Raw genomic sequence first — 27540 nt, 5'->3', positions numbered from 1 at the left:
TATAAACATCTCATCGCAAGTGCATCTTATGTATTTTTGGTGGTGGTGGTGGTGGTACTGAAATTAGGTTGTGTCTTATAATCAATAGTGTCTTACAATTGAAGAAATGCGATAATTCTGCTTTTACTTGAGTTCACCTTCACCAAATGGTAGACATCCTGCTTGTTTTCAGCTTTGGCTCCCATATATTTCTATGCCTGGCTTTGAAGCCATGAAGGCTGAGAAAATTTAGCATCTGCTCATTGTCAAACTTCATGTGTGTGTGTGTGTGTGTGGTACAGGACAGAATGCATGTAGCAGTGGGAAAGGCTTTCAGCATTCTGTATCAGAGCTCTTTAAGTGCGCCAGATTCTTCAAAAACAACTCTTTTTAGTCAGGCTGGCAGTACCATCCGTCTAGTACTGATAGCACAATTCACATATTCACTTTTCTGGGTATGATTGTGAAAGCTGAACAATGAAGACAGCTGATAGGAAGAAAATCAACTATTTGAAATGCTGTGCTGGAAAAGATGTTTATGAATATTGCAGACTGCTAAAAAGACACATAAATGGTTCCCAGAGCAAATCAAGCTTGAACTCTCAGTAGAAGCCAAAGTAATTGCAGTCATCACTTCACTTTTGTAGGGTTCACATTGGCGGTTTTGTTCGTAAGCTACTGTCACCAGCCCTTGCTTTCTAAACTTGGGGCTGCTGTGTGAACATTCACATGGCAGCCCCATGGAGGTGGGCACGCCACACATTTCTGTGTTTCCCTTTCCTCGGGTGAAACAAAACACTTGAGGCATGCAGAATGATAACCAACCTCTCTTACCCTGTTCGTCTAACCCACCTTCCTTTGTGCCAGAAATGTTTCTTTTGCCCAGCAAAGGAGAAGAAATAATGTAGGAACCATAACATCCAACACACAGGAAGATGAGGAGGAACCAGATCTGTAAAATGTTATGGTGCTGGAATACCTTTATTGGCATATACATAGAGAAAATGGAATAGGCGGAAGGAGGCTAGTCACACACCCAGCACCCAGTGAGCGTTTCCTAAAGGCTCATGTTGCATTTATCAGGACTCCTTTTAGGACTCGGTGGGTGCTGGACATGTGACTACTTCCCTTTCCACACAGGCAGGAGTGGATGGGGGGAAGTGGGGAAAAGTTTCACTTTTTGAAGTGTTTTGGATTTCCAGATAAGGGAGATTCAACCTGTACTGTGAGAACAAGAATAGGTACCATTAGATAAAGCTGTTTATATGACTCTACACAAATGAGTAACTGCTGCATATTCATTTCACTGCAGGAAAAAAATAACTGTCATAGGAATGTTTCAACAGATGGTTGAGGTTGATTTTTTGTGATAAACTGTAGTTTAAATTTAGCATGTGTGGAGGGGTAGAGAAGACTGGGCATCAATCTCATTTACAGCAAACATCCTGCTCTTTTTGAGAGCTCTTTTTTTCTAGATGCCTGCATTGCCATCCAAATTTTGCCTGAAAAAAATCTGCTTAACTTTGTGAAGCTATCTTTAGTTAAAAGTCTCATATATTTTATTCATGACTCTGTTTAGATAGATGGATAAAACATTGGAAAATGGAGATAATATCTACAATATGCCTCACAAAAGTCTTCAGGCCAGGCATCTGTGCTAAATACATTCAACTTGGTACAGTGAAAACCATGTTAATAATAATAATTTTATTCTTATATCCCGCCACCATCTCCTTGAAGGGACTTGGGGCGGCTTGCATGGGGACCAGGCCCAGCATAAACAAGGGTTACAAAGTAACACAATTAGAACATATAACACTAAAATATAATTAAAAACAATAAAAGCTTACCTGTTCAAACGTATCACACCTTATGAACCATCTAGGAGCTTAAGATTGTCTGGGGAGGCCCTGCTCTTGATCCCGCCTGCATTGCAAGCATGATTGGTTGGGACGAGGGACAGGGCCTTTTCAGTGGTGGCCCCCCAGCTATGGAACTCCCTCCCCAGGGATATTAGATTGTCCCCCTCCCTCCTGACTTTACAAAAAAAGGTAAAAACTTGGCTCTTTGAGCAAACTTTTGAGAATGCAGCAGAATAGATAACATGAAACTATGAATGATGAACATGGAATGGCCAGACGATGTTACTGGAAAACAATTTTAACAAGATGACATTGGTGACTACATGTTTTAATGGTTTTTATATATGTTTTTATATTGTTATGTTGACTGTTTTTAATCGCACTTTTATGAATGCATGGCATTGAATTGTGCCAATCTGTAACCCAACTTGAGTCGCCGTATGGTTGAAAAAGCCAGGTTATAAATGTCACAAATAAATAAATAAATAAAAACAGCAAAAACATCTTTAAAAAGACATTCAAACAACATCATAACCAGTAGCTGGGAAAAGTCCGCATGTTCAGATTTGATAGGGTAGGGCAAGGGATTGTGCAAACACAAAACTATAGGGCCGGGCTGGAAGTAAATTGCTGGGAAATCAAAACCATAAGTTAGGATTGGGTAGTCCTAATCAGGCGCTAAACCATTATTCAAAGACACACAAACAGTAGCCGGGAAAAGTAGCTATGCTCAGATTTAATAGGGCAAGGACTTGTACAAAGGCAAAGCTGTAGGGCCAGACCAAAAGTAAATTGCTGGGAGATCAAACCATAAGTTAAGGTTGGGCAGTCCTAACCAGGTGCTAAGCCATTATTCAAAAGCTCATTGGAACATCCAAGTTTTCAAGTCATGATATAATTTCTAATTACTCAAAGAGTGAGAGGCACCCTTTCGTCTAAAGCAAAAAAGTTGAGTGTTCTAAGGAAGTAAGAGGAGTAAGACTACAGATAAATCCCTCCCTTGCTAGCTCAAAAGTCTAGTCGATTTATTCACCCTTCTTGTATAACAGTTTCCATACCAAGTAAACATGCATTACAGTATAATCCCACTAGTCATCCTATTTGAAGAACTGAAATAAAACACAAGCTTTGACCATGTCAACATCTACAAATAGCATATTTATGTGTTTGGTGAACAGAACAAAGTCTAGTGCAATTTATCTGTATTTGAGGGAAGGCGGTTTGTTGGGTTTTACCCCAACTAAGGCACATATCTCAATGTGTATGTGTGGTGTGTGTGTGTTCACATAATAGAATTTGCAGATAAGATTGTACCCTTTGATGTATATAGTCTCTCCCGTTGTCATGCAAGAGACTAAAAAAAGTCTCAATGAGTCCTAGCTACTTCCTTTTAGCTGATATAGAAGAACTCTGAACAAAGTGGGGGTGCATGTGATTCTGAAGCTCCCCCCCCCCATTTTAATTATTTTCTCTTCAGTTTTCCTACTATTGTGTACAACTCCCCATGTGTGAAAGTGAGAAAAAACCCAACAAAATTCTCTTCCCAAGCCCACAAAACTACTAAATACCCACCTTAAGATCCTCAGATCTTAAGTGAAGATGGCATGCCCTACATTATTCCCTTTCTCTTCCCATGATGAGAAGAAGCAGAATATAATTGTGCATGTTGAATTTAACTCCTGATGTCAAGAACCTCTTATTCTCTGAAAAAGTGGTGTTTCTCTCTTTTAAAATGTCAAGCACACGAATCATCTTAAATAATATGGGCATTTTATATTGAAGATTTCCTGGAGGCATTGACAGATGAGTTCGATCCATTGCAGTAGAACAGGCTGAACAGAAAAAGCAGCTACTGCCAGGTGTAGAAGGAAGGAACTTCCTGTAATTCCGGGCTGTGAAAGAAGTGTGTGTGTCTGTGTGTATAGACTCTGAAATTTCCAGAGTTGTAGGAATTAATCATACAGTTATCAGGTTCAAGTTCCAAGGCCCAGCTGTAGTGTTGTTAGCAGCACTTAACGCATTACCATAAATATTATACACATTAGATCTTAATGTGTAACAAAGACAATACTAATATGTTTACACACTTAGCTCAGCCAAGAAGTAAGTTAATGCAATACTATTTAAGTAACTATCTTGTAACATCAGGTTTGCTAAGGCAGTCAACTGTTCCATTGTGTACATGAGTTGTCTATAGATTACATTACCAGACAGCATTTGGTAAGAAAACAGAAGATTTAAAAGAGTAATTGAAGATACAACAATAATTTTATTTACTTTCTAATTATCTCTGTTCCAGAGAGACAGAGAAATAAAGTGATAGTTTGAAATTAACCAAACTCTAGTTATGCTTGATGGTTTGTTCAACATTATTGTTCAAACATACTCTCAGTGAAGATACTTAAAACTACAGTGGTAGTGTTTCCAGCAAATATAAAGATGTATTAATGGAAGAATTGCTTTTATCTGTGATACTAAACTGCAACACTAAACTCCCTCCATTCATGATACTAATTTAGCCTGGATGTATAGTTGTAGGATATTCACCCAAATCCTTCTAAAGCACCTTGCAAACCACCAGTACTCCGCAAGAACTAAAATATGGTCCGCGGCCTCACCGTTACTACACCGTTGCAACGAGAGCGACTGGTCTCATGAAACCATCTTATAGTGCCAAGGTTTATTAAATATGGTTTTCTGTGAGTGAGCAGATGGTGACTACTGGATAGCATATGTTCTGTATCAGAAACTAGAGCTGATGTGGTATATCTAATGCAATTTTCTGAATCAGCATTCCAAATAACCAAACCAAATCTAAAGTTGTCCAAAACAGATTTGTAACCCCTTTAGTACTAATGTTGGAGAGTGGTCCCTGGTCAAAGTGGTTCCTGGTCAAAAAATAGGTTGGGAACCACTGTTCTAAAGCCACAAAAATTGTTACAGCAATTTTCAGGTGTTCGGAAAGAGGGAAAAGCAGGGCATGAAACCGTTATGCCAGCATAGTGGCACAAAATATATAGTTATGCTTTTCTCAACACATTGAGATTGTTTTCATTTCAGATAAATCTGAAGTTGGTCATTGGCGGAAGTTGAATGCAAAGCAAATAAGCCAAATGGAGATTTAGCGCTGTTTGGTTTGGTTTAATAAATGATTCTGTAGATGTTTGTATTTCCAGGCTCTTAGAGAAGCTGGTGATTGTCCGTATTGGATTAGAAAGGAGTACTGGGCACTTGAATACAAGCTCTATTTACTGCTGAGTGAATTGCAACTACTGGAAAGGGGCTCCGTGACGAATGGAGCCAGCCACACACAAGCATTATTTTCTAGACACTCAAGGAGGATTATTCCTCCTGTTCCAAAATCCATGCCAGCTAGCTGCATTCACACTTTTATGGGAAGGTTACAAGCACTAGACCAAAACAGGAATTTCAGGAAAGTTACAAGAGGTTAGCAAATCTCTTCTGAATAAATATTGCTGCAGAAATCTGTGTAGTCGATGTTGACTTGAAAGCACATAACAGCAGCAGGGAGATTTATGGCCATAGTTCAGCCATTGAGATTTATGGAAGGAAAATCATACCTAAGACGTCAGCAAGACATTGATTGAAGTGGAAGCTGTGTTTACTCAGTGGTTAAATGAAAACCATAATGAAAGGAAAATGCAATCCTTTTAAAAAAATAGACATGGTTACTAAGTGAGGACTCGGTTGAGATTGTGTTTCTTAGCCTCCTTCCTGACTAATACTTTAAGAGTACATTACAAATAAAAGGCCAATGCAGCCCTTTAAGTTTAGAGAGAATTCAGATAGAATCAGACTCACTAGCAGTTGGGAATTGCTCTCCATCCAAGAGATGACCTTTATTGTATGAAATGTTGTTTCAGCGTTTGCCAGGGTGGGGAGAACAAGTTGAGACAGCTGGATCTACAAAGTAATTATTTTCCACTGGAAGGAAAATGCTAAATCTTATTCCTGCTTGCAATATGTATACTTTTAGCTTGCAGGTAGGTTATAAGAGTGCACAGAACTCTTGGCGTCTTTGAAGGAATGGTGTGTCATGGTAATATTTGCTGGTGTTTAGATTATACTTTCACTCTTATATTAATGACTTAGGTTAGAAGAGAGCCTGCTTAGAAGGAGAAGTACAGACCAAGTATTGAATGACATCTTTCAAATAAATAATATGAATTTTATATTTAAATGGGAAAGGTAAAATTACTTTCTCAAAAAGAAGTTTCTGTACTGTGTTGTCGAAGGCTTTCATGGCCGAATCACTGGGTTGCTGTCCAGGCCAGAGAACTCACAACAACCTTGTTGCATCTGGGAAAAGTTGTTGGTGCTGTAGATATGAAAGTTGCTGATTGTAGTCTAAATAAAATAATTTTACTTTGTTGGAGGTAGTGATCTCAAAGACTTAAGTTTATGGGGGAGATCATGGGATAATTGGTAAGGATAATCACTCCCATTCTGCCTGCAGGAATCTTTTCCTAGATCAGAAGTTTCCCATTAATGAAATAACTTTTCTTTCTTTGGAAGGGGGATTCTGAGTCAAATCCAAGGTGTAGAATGATAAGACCCATATAAATATGTCCCTAATATGTAATGAAAGTGTTCGTTGTGCTGTTAAATCATTATAATTCAGGAAGACAGGATCCTGGTACTCCACGATGCAGAAGTGAAGGGAACAGATATAAACCCAACGACGTTTCTGTGGGTTCTCTTACTTGCAGGAATGAAAAACCTTATTTTTTCCTTATAGCAGCTAGTTTCTCCCCATATCATGCTATAATTTATTGTGTGTGTTTGGTTTCTTATACACACCCCTGTGGTTGTAAGGTTCTTCTATCCTTTGCTTTATTTTCATCAATTGTTGGCTTACCATTCCATGGGACCAAATGTTCATAACTTTCACCCTAGGAACCCCCGGTGGTGCAGTGGGTTAAACCCCTGTGCCGGCAGGACTGAAGACAGGCAGGTCGCAGGTTCGAATCCGGGGAGAGGCGGATGAGCTCCCTCTATCAGTTCTAGCTCCTCATGCGGGGACATGAGAGAAGCCTCCCACAAAGATGATAAAAACATCAAAATCATCCGAGCGTTCCCTGGGCAACGTCCTTGCAGACGGCCAATTCTCTCACACCAGAAGCGACTTCTGACACACACACCAAAAAAAAAACAAAACTCTAGGGCAGTGGTTCTCAGCCTGTGGGTCCCCAAGTGTGTGGGCCTACAACTCCCTTGAAATTCCAGCCAGTTTACCAGCTGTTAGGATTTCTGGGAGTTGAAGGCCAAAACATCTGGAGTTGAGAACCACTGCCTAAAGGGCAAAAGGTACTAAGTTGAAAGACATATAAATGGCATACCATTTCTTGGTTTTGTGGGGTTTTTTCCCTGAAGAGATGCCAGCCTGAAATCTACTGTAGCTAGTTTGTCCTGCCTAGCAAATTCTATTCGCTCTGAAATGTCTGTAATACAATATGTATAACAATTTAGTTCAGATAAGTCTATTTTTAAATCTGTTCTAAGAGTATTCAGGATATATGACTTCCCTTACATACACCTAGACCAAGGGGATTGAGAGTATTGTTCATGTATTCAGACATGTCTGGAGTAATTTCTGAATTGTAATGAAGTCTGTGGGTGTTCTGTGCCAAAAAGTGGGAACATATTTGTATTAATTTTGTACTTTCTAAAAGATATGAGGAATATGAATCTGAATTTGGCCTCTTGTAAGCTGCACCGAGTCCTGCGGGAGATGGTAGCGGGGTATAAGAACAGTAAATAAATAAATAAATAAAGCTGTTGGAAAATAGAATATTCTGTAATATTTTTTAAATGCCTAGCATGACCTTCAACCTATATGCATAACACATATATGGAAAAGAAATGAATTCCATGTGTAGACTTGGTCCCATTTCCAAGATATCTCATTATGTGCATATTTAAAATACTAAAATACCCAAATCCAAAACCCAAAACACTTATGATCTCCAGCATTTCAGATAAGGGATACTTGGTCTGTACAACCTTTGGGGGTTTTTTTCTGTTTGATAGGAAACACGAAAAAAAAAGCTTCTCTCATGGAACATCTACAAACAGCTAGAGAGCTCTTGTTGCCTGGAGATCTACAAAGGGACTAGCTAGTAATTCATTCTAATGATTATGTTAAGACTTTGCCAGAATAATGTGACACCTTTGTCAAGGATTTCAGATGTTTTCTGGTGGAAACCCACATGGGGTGGGAGATGGCAGATTATCTCTGGTCTCCACTGAGTATTCACATGACTCCTCATCCTTCCTTTTCATCTAAAGTGCTTTTCTTTTATGTGACATTCTTGTACTAGACCTTCTCCTCTTGCTGAATAACAGTATTATATTTCTAGTGCCAGCTCTCTGTTCTATCCTACAATGGACTCTATTGAAGGATTTAAGTCTCATTGTACTTCGTCTTCACAAAAACACAGTTACCACCTCCTTGGCAGCATCTGAGATTCATGTAAAACTGGGCTTTCTTTGCTATCCTTGGTCACCAGTGAGGGACCCATGCAGAGTTGTTGTTGGTTTTTCGGGCTGTATGGCTATGTTCTAGAAGCATTCTCTACTGATGTTTTGCCTGCATCTGTGGCAGGCAATCTCAGAGGTTGTGGAGTCTGTTGGAAACTAGGAAAATTGGGCTTATATATCTGTGGACAGACCAGGGTGGAAGAAAGAACTCTTTGTCTGTTGAAGCTATGTGTGAATGTTTCAATTGGCCACCTTTATTAGCATTTGATGGCCTGACAGTTTGTGTGGCTTGTTACTGCCTGGGATAATATTTTGTTGAGAGGTGATTAGGTGCTCCAGGTTGTTTCTTGTCTGGAGTTCCCCTGTGTTTGAGTTTAGTTCTTTATTTACTGTTATAATATTAGAGTTTTTTAAATACTAATAGCCAGATTTTGTTCATTTTCATGGGTCCTTCCCTTCTGTTGAAATGGTTCACATGCTTGTGGATTTCAATGGCTTCTCTGTGTAGCCTGACATGATGTTTGTTACAGTGGCCCAGCATTTCTGTGTTCTCAAATAATATGTTGTGTTCAGGTTGGTTCATCAGGTGTTTTGGCTGACTTCTCTGGTTGAAGTAGTCTGCAGTGCCTTTCATGTTTCTTGATTCGTGTTTGAGCAATGCTGCATTTGGTGGTCCCTATATAGACTTGTCCACTAGGCCTGGGTAACAACGGAAAAATTTGTTTCTAAAATCGATTTGTATTTGGGGTTTTTTTTTGTTTCGATATTTAAAATAATTACAAAATTTTCCCTTAAAAAAGTTCGGTATTTACGAAATTTCGTTAATATTAACGAATCAATTCGTTAAAATGGCGGACGCGGTTGTGCGACGTGAAAATAATAGTTCTAAATAATAGTTTTAACCTCGGAGAAGGAAAGAGGGGGGAAAGAGAGAGAGAGGAGGGGTGAAACAAACCACTTTCTGCCTTCGTGAATGTAAGGGACAGTGAAAGCAGTACTGAAAGATGGCCATCCATTCTTAATAATAATAATAATAATAATAATAATAAATATAATTAATATAATAGTTTTAACCTGGAGAAGGAAAGGGGGGGGAGGAGAGAGAGAGGAGGGTGGGTGAGATCTCTATTCTGGTTTGACAATGCTTCTTCTCAATAATAATAATAATAATAATAATAATAATAATAATAACAACAAACCACTTTCTGCCTTCGTGAATGTAAGGGACAGTGAAAGCAGTACTGAAAGATGGCCATCCATTCTTAATAATAATAATAATAATAATAATAATAAATATAATTAATATAATAGTTTTAACCTGGAGAAGGAAAGGGGGGGAAGGAGAGAGAGAGGAGGGTGGGTGAGATCTCTATTCTGGTTTGACAATGCTTCTTCTCAATAATAATAATAATAATAATAACAACAACAACAAACCACTTTCTGCCTTCGTGAATGTAAGGGACAGTGAAAGCACTACTGAAAGATGGCCATCCATTCTTAATAATAATAATAATAATAATAATAATAATAATAATAATAATAATTAATATAATAGTTTTAACCTGGAGAAGGAAAGAAGTTAGGCAGGCAACAGGCAGGTCTCTGAGTGCTGCACTGCTGTGTCTCTTTGCCCAATGCACGCAGGCCAGAGTGAGGAACGAGGTGAGGTGACGACAGGAGGAGAGGAGAATTTGATCCACTTAAGCAGAGGCCAGGGACCCGGAAGTGGGGTAAATGCCGACCGCTTGCAACCAGGGAGAGGGGAGGGAAACAACTATAAAACTTGCACCAGACACATACGGAAATAATAACGAAACAATAACAAAACAATTACGAAATAGCTTTAAAAATTCGTTTCGTTTTTTAGTTGCTCCTGGATGGTTTGTTATCGCTTCGTTTACCCAAAAAATAACGAATTATTAACGAATTACGAAATTAACGAACGAAACCGCCCAGCCCGATTGTCCACAGCTGCATGGTATATTGTAGACTCCTGCAGAGCTGAGAGGGTCCCTCTTGTCCTTTGCCGAACGTAGCATTTGTTGGATTTTCTTAGTGGGTCTGTAGATAGTTTGTTGTGTTTCTTCATCAGCTTCCATATGCGGTCAGTGGTTCCCTTGATGTATGGTAAGAACACCTTTTCTCTGGGTGAATCTTTGTCTTTACTCTCGTGGCTTCTTCTCGGTCTTGCTGTTCTCGGTGGCTGTTGCTGTTTAGGACCAAAAAGAGTGGCAGTCCAGCAAATCTGGAAGGCCACGGGTTGCTGATCCATGTCTCACAGAACATGGCATAGGTTTGAGCGACCCTGATCCAAAGTTCTGAGATCGAAAATTTTGGGTACCTGAGATAGTGACACCTTTTCTTGCTGATGGTTCAATGTACTGCTAACTGTGAGAGAAATAAGATTGAACACCGTGAAAGCCATCCAGTGCATAGCTATCAGCCTCCTCCCAGTAACCTCAAATCAAGGAAAAGCTTCATGAGAACCACCACTCTTCTTAATGTTTCCCCAACAACAGCAAGAGTATCACTCGGAGCAGCTAAAGCAGGAAATCCCAAATGGATACCTCCTCTCATGAAGCTTTGCCTCCAGGGGAAAACCAAGAATGGGCAACTTGGAAGTCCCTGAACAGACTCAGAAGCGGAGTGGACAGATCAAAAGACAACCTGGCAAAATGGCACTACCTAAAAGAATCCCACACCTTGTGTGGCTGTGGAGCAGAACAGACAACTCTGCATCTGTATGCTTGTCCACAGTGCCCTGCTTCATACACAGAGGAAGAATTGTTTACAGCTACAGACAATGCAGTCGCTGTTGCCCGATTTTGGTCAAAAATTATTTAGTGCATGTGCTCCCTCTATTTTATCAGTTTTAATACTTATTTATGCAATGCTTTTGACACGAAATAAATAAAGAGTACTATAAACTGTGTTTCATATATATTTCTTTTAAAAGTATTCTCTTAAGGCTATGTGAGTGAGTGTATATGAAACATAAATCAATTCTGTGTTAAGACTTGGGTCCAATCTCCCAGATATCACATTATGTACATATACGCAAATACAGATCTTCCTGAATTTGAAAAAAAAAAACCCTGAAACCTAAAATACTTATATTTCCAAGCATCTCTGATAAAGGATACTAAAGCTGTATTTCAATCAATAAAAAAATATCCTCTCATGGATCCTGTGCCGAGGGAAATCTGGTATATAAATAAATAAACAAATAGGGAAAAGTTTATTAGAAGTAAGGAGAAGGCGCAGGTTGGATCAGAAGCCAGTTAGAACAACCTGTTTCTTTCACATTCTTTAAGAGAATTGCCAGCAGTGTGTTTATCTTTGGAGAGAAATATTTTTGTCCTTGAAGATTTCACTGTAGAAAAAGCTGCCTTTTCTTGACTTTCTTACATGCAGTGGGAAATGTTATTAGGCTTTTTTGACATTGACTTGTTATGTCCCCTTTGGCAAATCGCTTCTTCCTAGTTTCAGTTTTGATCAGTTTACAAAGACAATAAAGACTTTATCTACAGGATATCTGCTGGGCAAGCCTACAAAGATTGAAGGGAACAGAATTTGGTTATGAAAGTATTATTACTTTTAAAAGATGTTCTCTTACCTACAGTAGTCCCTGTTATATTTGTTTCTTCTATGGTGTGGGCATTTTTTCTGTGTAGGTTCAACCAAATATACTTTGGGTTGCAATTCTAAACACGTTAACCCAGGAACTCATCCCCATTCTTCATTTAGTTGTTTATTCCTTTATGAGATGTTCATGCCTTCCAGGCACATAAAGTTGTCTGCGGCTGCTTAAAAAAACAAACATACACGCAATTTAAATTGCCAAACAGCACACAAAACAGCAAAATCAAAAGGAACATGAAATACAATAAAAAAATAAAAACTTGCAACAACCCAAAATATCAATTCTGAAGATTTTGTTTTGGATCAGGAGTGACTTGAGAAACTGCAAGTGTGAGAGAATTGGCTGTCTGCAAGGACGTTGCCCACGGGACGCCCAGATGTTTTTGATGTTTTACCATCCTTGTGGGAGGCTTCTCTCATGTCCCCGCATGGGGAGCTGGAGCTGACAGAGGGAGCTCATCCGCGCTCTCCCCAGATTCGAACCTCCAATCTGTCGGTCTTCAGTCCTGCCAGCACAAGGGTTTAACCCAATGCGTCACCGAGGGCTCCTGAAGATAGGATGGGTGTGTAAACAAAATGCCTTATTGATCTGTTTGCTAAGAGGGGATATTTGGAAATCTGTTTACCCATGTATTTGTCTGTATGACATATTTCCAAAAATAACGATAACGAGAATAACAAACCAGAAATAGCACAGGGTTGTGGTGCAGAACCAACGATTCCTGCTTAAATAGCATATTATCCTACTCCGTTTATTCATTACTAACTCTAGATAGCAAAGTCCTGCTGTTATGAAGTTTGCCTCTGGGGCAATGATGTTCTCAGATAACTAAAAATGTACATAAAAAGCAAAACAGTTCTTTGAAGAGTTGATTTAAGTGTAGTTTATATATAGTGAACTGTTACAATTTGATACAGCCCCTCCCCACTGCTTTGGAAACAGTTTGAGTCCATACAGAAACCTGGTTAGCTGCCGCATATCATTTGGCATGAAATGCAGCATCTTCCCACACCCACATGAAATATATAAACATATGAGATCACTCTTCACTTGTGTGTAGTAAAAGTCAAATGTAGTTGCAAATTTCAAAATGTACCCCTTTCTAATCATTTTTGTTTCAAATGTACTGTGTCCTGGTATGCTAAATATGAGAAATATTTATTTTCCTTATATTGAAAATTTAGCTTTGATGACACAGTGGAGAAATACCCATATGTTGCCGTATTTCTCCATTTTGAAGCAAGGTTTATGATTTTAATTCAAGAGGCAACTTTTTGTTTTCCTGAAAGGCACATACCTTCTGGGGAATTGATGAAAGGCTACATATCAATAGTATATTGCACAAAATTAAAATTGGGCAGGAATGCCTTCATCTCCCTTTATCACTTCATTGCACTATTTCCTCGTCTTTACTTTCTCCACTGAAACCATCTCTCTCATATCCATTTCCATTCATCCTCCCTTCCTCTCACTGAGACCTTGGCCTTTCATTATCACAGACTCTACATTCATGGATTCAAGCATCCATAGTCTGAAAATACAGTAGAAGGAAAAGCCTATTAAACGTCAAATTAAGTTATGATTTTACAAATTAAGCACTGAAACATTGTGTTTTACAACAGATTGACAGAAAAAAAACAGTTCAATATACGGCAACATTACACAGTAATTACAGTATTTACTAATTTAGCACCAAAACATTGCAATGTATTGAAACAGCTGTGAATCCGGGTGGGAGGCAGACTGTGTTGGATAATACAGAATGCTGGATGACCAAAGGTTGGATAAGCAGACTCTACTATATCTACAAGGTGCCTGGTATCTATGCAAATGTCTGGAACTAAACATCAGTAGATTTATTTATCATATCAGGAGCGAACCAAACAGTTGTATTTTTTTTAAAAAGCCATAAAGTTTCAAAACTTGGCATTATATTAAATGGCCTTTGACTACTAGCTGGCCACTTGGAGTGCCCGTGGTGTTGCTATTATAAGGTCCTCCATTGTGCATGTGGTAGGACTCAGACTGCATTGTAACGGGTGGTGTGTGGTTTGCTCTTCTCCACACTTGCATATCGTGGACTCCACTTTGTGGCCCCATTTCTTAATGTTGGCTCTGCATCTCGCGGTGCCAGAGCGCAGTCTGTTCAGCACCTTCCAAGTCACCCAGTTCTCTGTGTGCCCAGGAGGGAGTCTCTCATTTGGTATCAGCCATGGATTGAGGTTCTGGGTTTTAGTCTGCCACTTTCGATGTCACTGCCTTGGTCTTTTCACTATTGGTTGCTACTTCCTGGCAGATGTCAGGTGGTGCAATACTGGCTAAACAGTGTAATTTCTCCAGTGGTGTAGGGCGCAGACATCCTGTGATAATGCAGCATGTCTCCTTAAAAGCCACATCCACTGTTTTAGTATGGTGATACACCAGTAGATACCCAGGGTAGACTAGACACATCATTCCATTATAAACCATAGGGCAAATTAACATGTTGTATGCTTCCCCCTGAGTGCCTTTGTAACTGAAAAGCAGTGTAAAAAGTACAAATAGTCCCTGGCCTGAGCAGTGTAGTTTGGATACCTCCCTCACATACACTGCTCATCTGTACAAAGAACTAGGCACCAAGGAGGAAAAAACATGTCAGATCAGATTGGGAGATCCCATGGGCTGCATGTGAGCTGGATGTTCTCTACTATACTTGATTTTAGTGATCAAAGTTCAGAACACCACACATTCAGAAAGATTTTGCACTCTTTCTAACTGGTGTAGCATTATTCACAGTGTTAATACATGTGAAATATAGTGCCCTCAAATCCACTGGGGTCTCCTTCTCTGGAGGTTTTCAAACAGAGGCTGGATGGCCATTGTTTGGAAGTGCTTTCAGTGTGTATTCCTGCATTGTAGGGAGATGGACTGGATGACTCTTGGGATCTCTTTCAGTCCTGTTCTATAATTTTATGTATGTATGTATGTATGTATGTATATTTCTGCCCATGTTGAAACATAATGGGAAGGAAAGTAATCCAAATCCATTCTTTACTCAGACTCAAGGTTTCTTGCTAAAAATCAATGAAACCGATCATAACTTAAAGTTTCATAGAGTTCTGTTGAGCACATTGCATTTTGTTCCAGAGTGTAGTGTTTGTGTTCTTCAAAGGTTTATGTGCTGTGAAGCCAAGTGGTAACAAATCATCTTGGGTACATTGCAAAGATATTAAGTAATCCGCAACATTAATCTGAAGGGCTTATTATTGTAAGACAACTCCAGGCGTATTTTAGTAATATGCATGATCGCTCATGATATTTCATAATCTACAAAAGTAGGAATGCAGTGTCTTCAGGTAATGTGGTTCAGTTTCTTCCCTCTTGTTCAGTACTGCAATAAACAATATGCATTGTGTGAAATAAATATAACGCTAAGGTAGAAACTAGGGGTGTGTGAAACGGCAGAAATCAATTCTGTTTTCATTTCACATTTTGGGTGCCCATCTCCCCTGTTCTGTTTTTGGGAAGATATTTCCCAAAACAGGAACGAAACTCCAGATCCCAAATTACGGACCCTTTCCTAATTTTCCTGAATTTTCCCAAAAATGGGGGGGGGGGGCACAGTTTGCAACAAAAACACAACTTCATCCATGCTTCTCTGACTTGAGATTGCCACTGGTTGTGGTTTTTAAAATCTATACCTCATTCACTCCAGAGTTATAGCTATAGTTTCTTCCCAGGCAGACTAGACATATCCATCTTTCTGTCACTATCCAGGGGAAGGAGGCTGTAATGGTTGGCTCACTAGAACTTGATATTTACTGACAGTGAAAAAGAGAAAGAGAAGGCAAAAACCACACTGGGAATTATTAGAACAGGGGTTGATAATAAAACTGACAGCTTCATAAATCCTGTACATAATTTAGACGGAGCTTGGCAAAATAATTTCTTGGACTACACTAGTCATACTGTCTGAAATATTCTAGTTGCTGTGCTGTAATACAAACAAGTACCTTTTCCAAGTTTTGAATACAGAGTGAGGCGGATGAATCTGATAAATTATTTTGTACAGTTGATAGAACTAAAATCCTATATTGATTTCCTATTTGTCTGAAAAAGGATGTCCTGGCACTTGTGTAATTCTGTCTTTCAAAGGTTTCGTACAAAATCAACCATGCCAGGAAATACCACAAATTGAATATGGCCTCTTTTCATTGTCAAAATACATGCCCGGTTGCTGAATCACAGCCCTTCTCCCTTGAAAGAGAAAGAATTAACTGCCTCGACATTTAATAGATGTGTGTGTACATATGCATTTTGCCATTCACAAATATATAGTTATAAAAAATCTTACCAACATTCCAGTTGTTGTTTCTCGGGACTTATTCACATGTTTTGGCCAACAGAGTTTAATATGTGTGTCATTAAAAGCCTGTGGGATATAGTTGACCAGCCACATTCACTGGGCTTAGGTACACAGTAAATGTTTCCCTTGACATTAAGTCTAGTCGTGTCTGACTCTGGGGGTGGTGCGTATCTCCATTTCTCCGAAGAGTCAGTGTTGCTCGTGGACACCTCCAAGGTCATGTGGCTGGCATGACTGCATGGACCACTGTTACTTTCCTGCTGAAGCAGTACCTATTGATCTACTCACATTTGCATGTTTTTGAACTGCTAGGTTGGCAGAAGCTGGGTCTAACAACGGGAGCTCACCCCACTCCCCAGATTTGAACCATTGACCTTTTGGTCAGCAAGTTCAGCAGCTCAGCGATTTAACCCGCTGCACCACCGAGGGCTCCTTAGGGGCACAAGATCCCTGCAAAAGTGGAAAAATCATGGATTTTAAAAAAACACTTTTTAAAAACGTGAGAGAATATATCTGTAGAGATCTCTAGGCCTCCTGGGGTGACTCCATGGCCAACTTCTGCTGGAAGTTAACTGCAGCCTGACACTGCTCCTATGAGAACTGGAGTATCTACTCATAGCCCTTCACAGCAGTTGTTCAGATTAGTGTCACAATCTGTTAACAGCCGAGCTTGATCTTTGCTGAAGTGTCTTCTTTGCTAAAGGAAGCTGTTATTTCTAGCAGGCATTGGATGTCACTTCCCAAACATCCCACCCTATCGGAAGCACAAAAGAAGTGTAAGCCTGCAGGCTCACTTCTCTCTCACGTATCTCTACTGCATATCTTCCTTTTTTCTTTGTTTTTTTTAGGCCGAAAGGTGTTTCAGACATTACTAAAAGGGCAAATTGTTCAGCTGTGAGAGGTCATGAGAACTGCACTTCTCAGCAGTATTGCATACTTTTAGTAGGTGGGAACCAGGTGATATCTATAGAAAGTGACAACTCGGTTGCTCCAGTATTTATTTCCTCAGGTAGACTGTAAAGATACTATGTTAAGGATGACTTTTTTTGAATAACTATGTAACAACATTTTTTTAAAAAAATCTGTTCCTAGTTTGAAGTGTTATTTCCTGTTTAATTATGCGGTATTTACTTTGAAAGTAGTTGTTATATTCCAGAAACTTTGTTTTTGTGACTGCCTCAAACTATGTTGAATTAGTTGAGACTCGATGAGATATTCATTGAAAACCTATAGCAAAATGTGCTGTTTAAAAAACATTTCCCATGTTTTTATGATACAACCAATTAGGAAATGACATTTATAACCCAGGAACAAAAAATGTGTTATATAGTGTCATCTTTGTGGCTTTCAAGCTTCTATTCCCTTGTTTTTCCAACACTTTTGAATATTTGTGTCAATTAAAGCATGAAAAATGTAACAGTGATGTAGGACACAAGTGTTTAGATGCATATTACGAATGAAATATTGCTTGACTTATTTACAGCAGTAAAAAGATTGAAATTTCCGCTTGCTGGACTGAGAGCCTTCTCATTTGAGGGAAAAGACCATTAAAGAGGCATGGGAAATGTGCTGACGTAATGAAATAAAGTCCCAGAGTATTGATATTATGCAAGGTATGATTTTTAATGTATAATTTCTCATCCTATAATGTGCCCTCCAGATAAGATTAGACAAGTACTTATGTGGACTGATTTTTGTTCTTTTCTGAAGACATTTCCTTGTTAATAAGCATTTTCAGATCAATAGACCTACCACATTTTTGATGGTATATCTGTTTCTGATCATTGTTTTTGTTAATCTTAATTTACTGTAAACCTTTCCAGAATCCTTGATGTACAGTGGTCTACATATTCTGTAAATAAAGAAATATTACATGTGCTTTATGGAATGTATGCCAAATTTAGGTATGGAGTAGGAGAATTAATTGAACTAGACATAACCGCCTCAAATTTAACCATTCTAATTCTTACTTAGTGTTGGAGTTCAACCTGTGATTGTATCTAATGATCAGGGCACTCTGGATGTTGGGAATGACAATGCTGTTTCTAATGATGTTGGGAATGACAATGACAATGCTGTTTCTAATGATGAGTGTGCTTTAGATGCAGAGAACGACAATGGGATTCCTGTTCAAAGCGTCTTTGCTGATGAGAATGTTCCTGAAGAGTTTAGGGATGATGGGATGGTCTCTGGAAGAGAGCCTGAATTGCTACCAGAGAATTCCCAGGGCTTTGAGCTTGAGAAAAACTTGGCACTTGGCCCAGCTGCAGAAATTAATGAGCCAGAAGATAGAAGGCATGTTTTCAGACAGAACAGAATAGCACAACAATCTCTCAGGCGTTCTGCCAGGTTGAGAGAAAAATTGATAACAGAGTCAAGGCTGAAAAGAAACCCATTTCTGGCAGGGATTTAGAGTAGATTAGGGGATAAAAGTGTTCAGAACCTGTGATCAGATGAAGCAACGTTGGAACTGGATCAAGACATAGTGGTGAACCTCGCAGTCTTGCCTTGGATAGATTCAAGTTATACCTTGTTTGGTTCCGTGATTCAAGTTTGGAATATTACCTTGTAAGTTTCTGTGTTGGTTTTTCATGTACTTTGATGGATTTGTTTCTGGATTATTTGTTCCTGCTTATCTTTCTACCTACTTGGATTTACCTATTTCTTTGGGGTATTTTTTTTTTACTGCTAATGCCTTTTAAATTACCTTCAATAAACTTCTTGCATTTTTACTCAGCTGTGTGGTGTTTTTAAGTCAGAGGGCTTCTTCTTGGCCTGGAGTGCAACACTTAATCCAGAAGTAGATGGAGGCAGGTTTCTAAATCTCCGTCATTGACCTGGATCTCACATTACAAAAAATGGAGGATATAAATTCAACAAATAAATAGATAGCTAGACAAACAGATAGACCTGGGTTGGGTAAAGAAAGTTACTATGAAAACATCTCCAATATTCTTAGGATTGTAACTCTCCTTGGTTGTCTTTAGAGGCATCTGGTAGTTCCCATGTCAGCTGGATGGTGAATCCAATCTGGCTTTTAGCCTAACATTTAAAGGAACTACCAAAATTGTTGAACCTTCTGTGAAGCTCTTTCACAATTCAACATGAAAGAATGGCTTTGTCACCTCATGGTGACCAACAGCTACTAAGGATTGCCACCTTTACTCCATAGAGTGCCTGAAATGTTCAGAGTTTGGCTGCTTTTGGTCCAGGGATACATCTACATTATATAATTAATTCAGTTGAACACCATTTTAGCTACCATGGCTCCAGGGCAAAAGAGGGCTTTAGGGATGAGCTACATTTTTCGACTTCAAAACCAGTAACCTCTAACATTGGTGAAATGAGAGAGTATATGTTGGGTTTCACTCCTGGACTGCACGAGTTTTTGTGTCATCAAGTTTCTAGTCCTCAATAAGTAGCTAGACTAAAGACAGGGCTATGCATGCTTCCAGAGGGCTTTGCCTTTTGTCGTCACAGTAAACCACTGTCTCCCCCCCCCCCACCCGATGACATAGTAATGGAATTTCTGTGAGAGAACTTCATTTTAATTTCAAAACTGCCCTGGGTTGACCCTGCAGTCTCCACCATATTGTAGTTCTGTTTTTCTTTCTCCCTGAGAGGATGCATTTTGCCTCTATCTAGGCAAAATGTAGCTGCATAGATTTTTTTATTTTTACCTTCTTTAGAAGATGAGATTTTGTAATCTAGTTCGCTCCAAGACCTGTTCTATCAAGAATCTATTTCTTTTTACTTCACTAAATAGTTCTGAACCTAAAGTTCTGACTCTGTAATCCTGAACCCTCCCAAGGAATAGAAGGCTGTCCCTTCTCACCACATGTAAGTTTCTGCTAGTTAAGGAGTATATTCCTGATACCCTGCTATATTTTGGTGGAATTGCCCCAACTGAGGGTTATTTTTGAGCCTAACAGCTCAGATTCCCCAACAGTATTTCACATGTAAGCCCATCTGTGCCTGATCAAAGCACTGGTATTTCTAAAAGATACAATGTAGTTGGGGAATGTCTTAGTCAGAATCACTAGTGCCCCCACTTTCACACCCTTGTATGCATATTTACAGTTGTTCCATGTGACATTTAGACACCATAACTGGCTGAGCACCACAGCAGCTGTACATGTGGGTTTTGACCCTTTCATCCATTTTCAGCTGAAGAACAAAATTGATTAGTCTCCTGATATTTCAAGAGAGGTGTTTCAGGTCCAGTGCTTTGGGGATGAATAAGTCCCCTTTTCTTCTGTTATTTAACCTTGTGTTTTGCTATATGTGTTACTGTTGATGCTACTGAATTTGGCAGCTGGCTTCACAGAAACAGATGGGTTCTGTGTGACATATGCGTAATTAACACAGCAAAGTAACATCTTAACCAAGGAATCAAACTGAATGTTGATTAAAGAGATTACTAACATTTACATTTTCCTCCTGTCGATTTTTAATCGGAACAGTTACTGTGTTCTGATTAATGTTTACTCTCAGTGGCTATTCATACTGCAGAATTACAGCAGTTTCATCCCAGTTTAAGTGCCATAGCGCCGTCCTGTGAAACTCTAGGATTGTAATTCTGCAACCTAGAGCAGTGGCTCCCAATCTTACTCCTCCAGCTGTTTTGGACTTCAGCTCCCATAATTCCTAACAGCTGGTAAGATGACTGGGATTTCTGGGAGTTGAAGTCCAAAACACCTGAAGGTCAAAAGGTTGGAAACCACTGACATAGAGGAATACTTTATCATCCACCCCAACACAATTACTTATTCAGAATTAGCATTTTGTCCAAACCCTTTTGGAGTGGTTGCATATCTGCTGGCTCTTATTAAAATGAATCATGAGCATGAGCAATCAGTATCTGGAAAAGATGTTGAATTGCTTTTACTTTTCCATAAAGCTTTTATTGGTTTTTGTCCTCCCTCTATAATTTAAAAGACATAGGAAAGCAGTAGACAGGATGATTTGCTGTTTTAAGGCTAACATTCACCCTATAAATGGTGAAAGTGAACAAATGGAGCAAGCATCTTGCATAGGATTTCCGCCGCCATGCCTTAATATTCAGCCTGCTTCTCTGGCTCTCTTTCTCTCTGTTGACTGTGAAGTGTACTATAACAATGAGATTTCCTCATAGGATTAAGGTACCTGTGGAAGAGTACATAAAGGTAAAAGGACTACCACTCCCATACAGTTCTCCATTCTGGCTAGCTTGATGAGAGTTAAAGTACTTTCACACCTGGAGGGCTATAAGTTTACCAGTCCTGCCTTTATGCTTCAAGGCAAAGGACTAATCTACCACCCACAATTAAAAGGCATTGTTGCAGCTATTTAGTCCTCTTTTTTCCTTTCTGGTAAAAAAAGAAAAAAGAAGAAGCAACGTGAAACTTAGACAAATGGAAAATGAAGTCACCATTATCTGGCCTTCCCACAGATATCCATCATTGTAGGCCAGTGGTTCCCAACCTGTGATCCGTGGACCACCAGTGGTCCGCAGGAACTAAAATATGTTCTGCGGCCTCACTGTTACTACACCGTTGCAACGAAAGTAAATGGTCTTGCAAAACCCTCTTATAGTGCCGAGGCTTATCAAATATGGTTTTCTGTGGGCGAGCAGATGGCAACTACTGGATGGCATTTGTTCTGTATCAGAAACTAGAGCTGATGTGGTCTATCCAATGTAATTTTCTGAATCTGCACCCCAGATAACCAAACCAAATCTAAAGTTGACCAAAAACCGATTCGTAACCCTTTTGGTACTAATGTTGGAGAGTGGTCCCTGGTCAAAAAAAAGGTTGGGAACTACTGGTGTAGGCAATGCAACCACACAGTAAAAAACCCTGCCTGGGATCTTTCTTCTAAAGAAGTGATTTGGCCTGCAGAGCCTAGACCCTTCTCCAGTATTAGTGCAAAGTAAGAAATTGTAGAAAATTAGGAAAAGCTGTTCAAATAGAAGGGAGTTGTGTGAGTGGATGCACTTTGTTTTCATTGTGCCCCTTTGCCACAGTATACCTTTTCAGCATCCGATTTAAATTTAATCCGCATTGTTCATGACCCAGTGAACAGAATGACAGCAGCAGCTCTTATTTGTTTCTCAGCAAAATGTTCTCTTGAAAGAGTCTCTGTATTTCCAAGCATGATAGCACAATACTTAGCATTTATTTTTGGATTGTTCTGAATGTATCTTGTATATATCTTCATTTATCTTTACAACAATACTGTGTGACAGAACAGTAGCATTATTTCTGTTGTGTAACCAGTAAACTGGCACTGGGTATATGGCTTTCATCTGAGCTTCCTGACTATGTTTCAATGGCTGTGTCAACACAGTTGAATTAATCAAATGCTAGCTCATAGCATTATGCTCTGGACATGTCCTGGATTGACCATGATGGTGACCCTATGCACCAGGCTGAATCATCTGCAAAGCCACCCAGGTATCCACATGGCAAAAATGGGCTGAGACCACATCAACCACACTGGCCGAACCCCCTGTCCTTCTGTCACCTCCGCTGCTCCTCACAGAGCTCTCGGTGAGTGCCTGACCATTGCATCTGCTGAAGTCATAATGGGGGACTTGTGTGAACAGTAAGGAGGGGAACCCTGTTACGATATCACAGACGCAACTGCGACAGCCAGGCTCTCGTAGGGAATTGCATGGCTGGCAAGGAACAGTGGTGGGAACATGAGGACAACCTATCTCCTTCCTTGCACAGATTACCACAAGGGAGGGATGATGTGTGTACATCATGAACCAATTTGTGTGTACATAGTGAAGCAGGCCTAATGAAATCCAGTCCAGCTATTCAGAAGACCACAAATCCAAAGGTTACTCTTCCAATTTCCCCCAACTTTGTTTACAGTGGAGGAAGTTTGATGAAGGAATAAAAGGTCTCAACCTGGGGTCCCCAGATGTTTTTGGCATACAACTCCCAGAAATCCCAGTCAGTTTACCAGCTGTTAGGATTTCTGGGAGTTGAAGGTCAAAAACATCTGGGGACCCCAGGTTGAGAACTGCTGGTCTAGATGTTGGACATTGTGAAAACTGCAAGCACCCGCTGTGGGATGTAGATGTTAATTTCCTTTCCTACCAGGGGCTTTTAGGTTCATACTTTGCCTGATTCCTAGTCTAGGTGAGCCTCTTTCAGTAGAATTTTCTGAAATTGCATCCAACCTTTTTGATGTTGAGAAGTGGGAATCTCCTCCACAACTCCCCATGATACGTTGTCTGATATTTCTGATTTGTATATACTGTAGCTGTGTAAGTCTTTGGGGGAACTGCATGGCTTGTGAGTCTCTGACAGTCTCTGTGACAACTCTAACCTGAGTTACAAGCTGAATGCTATGCTGCTTAATAACTGCTGGGAGGGGTGTGTGAACATTTCAAAGGTAGGACCAAAACCAGTATGTGACCAGTTGGCCTCTAGGCAATGAATTACACCATGATAACATTCTTGGCTCAATATAGTAAGGTGATATGTTTGAAATAATTATATTACAGTAAATAATAAATAACTTGTCACTCTGTCTCTCTGGTTACCATGTCGAAAGCACCAAGGTAGGTGGCTTACTTATTCTTTTAATTTTCTCTCTTGCCTCAAAAATACTGGAATTGAGGGTATTTAAAATTAGCTTCCTTGTTTCTTGGGGAGCATAACGACCTCTGCATAAATGTGCTGCAAAGATTTTTAATTGGCTCAAATATGAAATAAAGTTCATAAGCCATAACCTCAATTACAATGCGGCTCCAGTACTAGCAAAAGGAATCTTCCTCTAATTAGTTGTTAAAGTTCAGCCAGCAGTTATTTTTACTTACTCACATGATAAAGAATATTTTCTGTGGATTTGGCCAGATTACTAAAGGGAAGCTTTGTAATTAAGGTTGGGAGCAAAGTTCTCTCCGTTCCATAGATATAAGACCGTTTCATGGACTACTCTCGCCCCTTTCACAGTTCAATCCCTGCCTCTTTAAACAATCATGAGGTTACAGTACATGCACTTTAAATTGTTCACTGCTGTATTGAGGTTCACTGAATCACCACCCTATTAGTGTTTATGATTGTGCATTCAGAAGAGCCACTTTCATAAGAAAAGGCTCCTTTATCAAATGTGGATCCGAACTGTACAGAATGTAATTTCTAAATCAGTGCTCATGCCTAACAACCTCCTTTATCAATGAATTTACTCAATGTTTATTCTTACGAAAATAGGCACATTGCTATTATGACAATGTGCCTATTTTCGGTATTTGTGTACTGAAATACACAAAACCAAATCAAATCAAACTTTGATTTGAATAGCAGAAATATAAGGGAAAAAAGAGACCAACGTATAACAAGAGAGTGTAGGCTAGGGAAAGATAGCTATGGGGCGAGCAGTGAGTAAATTCAGATTATCCTTGGTTCTCAGGCTCCCTGGTTCTCCTTATGAAGCCACATGTCTTAAATGAGTTTGCATATTGCTGGAGAAGTAGATAATGCACTTGCAGATCCTTGTCTGCCTTCTCCTCACATGTGCAGCATATGCAAAATGGTTGTTTACCTTGACTGGCCCTGTAAGGATGAGTCAAAAGGGAGGGGAAGAGTGAAATAAGGGAAGAGACAGAGGAGAGTGTCAGCATTCTTCACTGGCAGTCCTTGCACAACCTAAACGGATTTACTTTCTCTCTTCTCCTGGTTTATTTCTGCAAAAACATTTCTTTCTCATTCTGGCTGTTAAAATTGTTACCAAGCACAATGCCTTCCTATTCTCCACTCACCTCCTTAAGGTAATTAAAGGAGTGCATCTAGAGACATGACCAGACCATGGGTTGTTTGGAAGAAAGCATATTTAGACACTTTATGACTGTGAATAGGAGTCCCTGTGGTGCAGTGGATTAAACCGCTGAGCTGCTGAGCTTGTTGACCGAAAGGTCGCAGGTTCAAATTCAAGGAGTGACGTGAGCTTCCATTTTCAACCCCAGCTTCTGCCAATCTAGCAGTTCAAAAACATGCAAAAACATTTGCATGTTTGGAGTGGTCAATAGGTACCACTCCAGCGGGAAGGTAACGGTGCTCCATGTAGTCATGCTGGCCACATGACCTTGGAGGTGTCTACGGACAACACCAGCTCTTCGGATTATAAATGGAGATTTGCAGCAATGACTGGACTTAATGTCAGGGGAAAACCTTTACCTTTAACCCATGACTGTGAATATGCATAGGTTTTGCTTGGTATATACATCTTGGGTGCTTTAGGGAAATATCTGTCTCTGTTCCTAATGCAGGTGTGTGAGAAGTACAGAATCATATTATTTTCCCAAGTTGAATGCCCTTGGCAAGTGTACAGTACGAGGCATGTCTTTCACAAAGTGCTGGTATAAATATTTAATCATTTTCAGCACAGTAAACCTTTCCCCATGAAAATAACGGGGCATCAAAGTAAGGAGTAACAGCTGGTCCATGGAAAATACTTATACCATGCATGCTTGGGAACTGAGCAGTGGAAAGAGTACAGAGCTGGTGGTTCTGGTGGCCCTAAGCAGCACTGTCTGTATGATAAGCAAAACCACAGCCTTCTTTCGATGCTTCATTATTTAAGACATTAATGTGCTCTTCCTCCATTTGCTGGCAACCTGATCTCCCTGCTTACAGCACATGATGATTGCAGCAAGGTGCTATCCGTCAGACACACTGTGAGTGGATGCATTTTCAGGCTTATTCTTGCAAGACTCCTCTGGTTCCTGTAAAAGCTCTTTATGAGCTTTTCAGAGCTCACACTTTAGCTGCTGCTGCTGCTACTCGGATATGCACTGACTGAGCGGGGTTCTCCTGCCCTTTTGCCCTACAGCTTTTGCCTTACATAAGTGACTTATCCAGTGCATTGCATCACCCAGAAACACTATGCACCCAGTATCTTTATTTTCATCATTGTCATTGATTTGTATTGTCCCTGAATGCAGTTACAATATTGTTATATGTCAGGGCTTATTAATCAGTGGTGTAGGAACTCCTTTTGGGGTTCTGTGTATTGGCTGCTATGTTCTGTGAATAGACCAAAACAAGGATTTCCCCCGGTAACTTGAAAAAAGTTCTGTTGAAAGTGCTCAAAGCCTTCAAAAGACCCCCCAAAGGGGACTATGACTCTAAAAAGAGGAACATTGAGGACCATTGTTTGGTGGTGCACTTAAAAACAATAGGGAGAAAAGAAAAGTCTTGTAAATGTCTTGTGACAAAAATATATATCAGGCTTTGGTACATCTTATCGACTTGCATTTAGAATAGGGTTTTGAATCTTGCTTAAAGACAGTCATGGTTCCACAGTCACTTAATTGCCATAAGTCTCTCCTTCCTTTTTGTGGGAATGAAATTCTGGCTGTAGTTCCGAGTATGTTTATTTGGGGATGCTATCTCATTTGAGTTATGGCTGATCTTCTTGTACATCAATTTGCATAGGATTATGCACTCAGTTTATTGTGACTTGTCCCCAGATTGTGCATCATTGTGTAGCGCAGTGGTTCCCAACCTGTGGGCCACCAGGTGTTTTGACCTTCAACTCCCAGAAATCCTAACATCTGTTAAACTGGCTGGGAATTCTGGGAGTTGTAGGCCAAAACACTTGGGGATACACAGGTTGGGATCCCCTGGGATCCATGTTTCTCAGTGTCCTCATGGACAACAAGTTAAACATGAGCCAACAATGTGATGTGGCAGCAAAAAAAGCCAATGGGATTTCGGCCTGCATCAATAGGTGCATCGTGTCTAGATCTAGGGAAGTAATGCTACCCCTCTATTCCGCTTTGGTTAGACCACATCTGGAATATTGTGTCCAATTCTGGGCACCACAATTGAAGAGAGATATTGACAAGCTGGAATGTGTCCAGAGGAGGGTGACTAAAATGATCAAGGGTCTGGAGAACAAGCCCTATGAGGAGTGGCTTAAGGAGCTGGACATGTTTAGCCTGAAGAAGAGAAGGCTGAGAGGGGATATGATAACCATGTATAAATATGTGAGAGGATGCCACAGGGAGGAGGGAGCAAGCTTGTTTTCTGCTTCCTTGGAGACTAGGACGCGGAACAATGGCTTTAAACTACAAGAGAGGAGATTCCATCTGAACACGAGGAAGAACTTCCTGACTGTGAGAGCCATTCAGTAGTGGAACTCTCTGCCCCGGAGTGTGGTGGAGGCTCCTTCTTTGGAAGCTTTTAAACAGAGGCTGGATGGCCATCTGTCAG

The 27540-nt window shown here is 39.9% G+C and overlaps 1 protein-coding gene across 2 annotated transcripts in view; it reads left to right on the top strand.

Moving 5' to 3' along the window:
- The window catches only part of HPCAL1 (hippocalcin like 1), a 109031-nt gene that overhangs the window by 48346 nt on the left and 33145 nt on the right, over window positions 1-27540 (top strand). Inside the window, exon 1 of one of the 2 annotated variants that reach the window (XM_060787712.2) lies at window positions 17849-17943. The exons of the other annotated variant lie outside the window; for it this stretch is intronic. The gene's annotated coding sequence lies outside the window, so the exon portion shown is untranslated. Of the gene's footprint in view, window positions 1-17848; window positions 17944-27540 lie in introns of those variants that run through there. 2 annotated transcript variants of the gene reach the window in all.

This window comes from Anolis sagrei, chromosome 1 (genome assembly GCF_037176765.1).
Source record: "Anolis sagrei isolate rAnoSag1 chromosome 1, rAnoSag1.mat, whole genome shotgun sequence".
NCBI lineage: Eukaryota > Metazoa > Chordata > Lepidosauria > Squamata > Dactyloidae > Anolis > Anolis sagrei.
The sequence above is the reverse complement of the archived record's forward strand: the minus strand, read 5'-3'. Positions and strand labels throughout refer to the sequence as shown.